Raw genomic sequence first — 743 nt, 5'->3', positions numbered from 1 at the left:
CCCCCTTTGGGGACTGTCCCCATCCCTGTCTTCCCTTTGAGGACTGTCTCCATCTCTGTCCCATCTCTGGGGTCTGTCCCCATCCCTGTCCCCCCTTTAGGGTCTGTCCCCATCCCTGTCCCCTCTCTGGGGTCTGTCCCCATCCCTGACCCCCTTTAGGGTCTGTCCCCATCTCTGTCCCCTCTCTGGGGTCTGTCCCCATCCCTGTCCCCCCTTTAGGGTCTGTCCCCATCCCTGTCCCCTCTCTGGGAGCTTTGAGCCCCCCTGCAGCCCTGCTCTGATCCTGGCACGTTTCTGCTGAGGCTGGAACCCAGGAAATCTCATTTGGAGCTTCCTCAGCTCTGTTTGAACTCCAATTTCCTAGCAGGGTCCCACCCCAGAAATAAATAATAATAATTAATAAATAATAATAATAATAATTAGAGAGGCTGGGTGTCTCTCCAGCCCCTGTGGTGCCTGCTGCTGGGGCTGGAGCAGCAGGGGAAGGTGCAGAGGTTTTGTTCTCAGCTCTGCTCTCACTCCTGGCTGCTGCTGCTGGGGAGGGAACAGGGCTGGAAATGTCCCAGGGGCTTTGGGTTGGGACCCCCTGGACCCCCAGGCTTTGGATTTTGGGAGCCACATCAGAGAGCAAACAGCTCTGGGAGAGCCAAAAGCAGCTGCTGAAAAAAAACTTTATTCTTGTCTTTTCAACCCTTTTTATGAGGTGTTCCCATACAGGTTAACCTGAGTGGTACAAGGGACAA

This window comes from Parus major, chromosome 21 (assembly GCF_001522545.3).
Source record: "Parus major isolate Abel chromosome 21, Parus_major1.1, whole genome shotgun sequence".
NCBI classification, from domain to species: Eukaryota; Metazoa; Chordata; class Aves; order Passeriformes; family Paridae; genus Parus; species Parus major.
Note: the sequence above shows the minus strand (reverse complement) of the source record.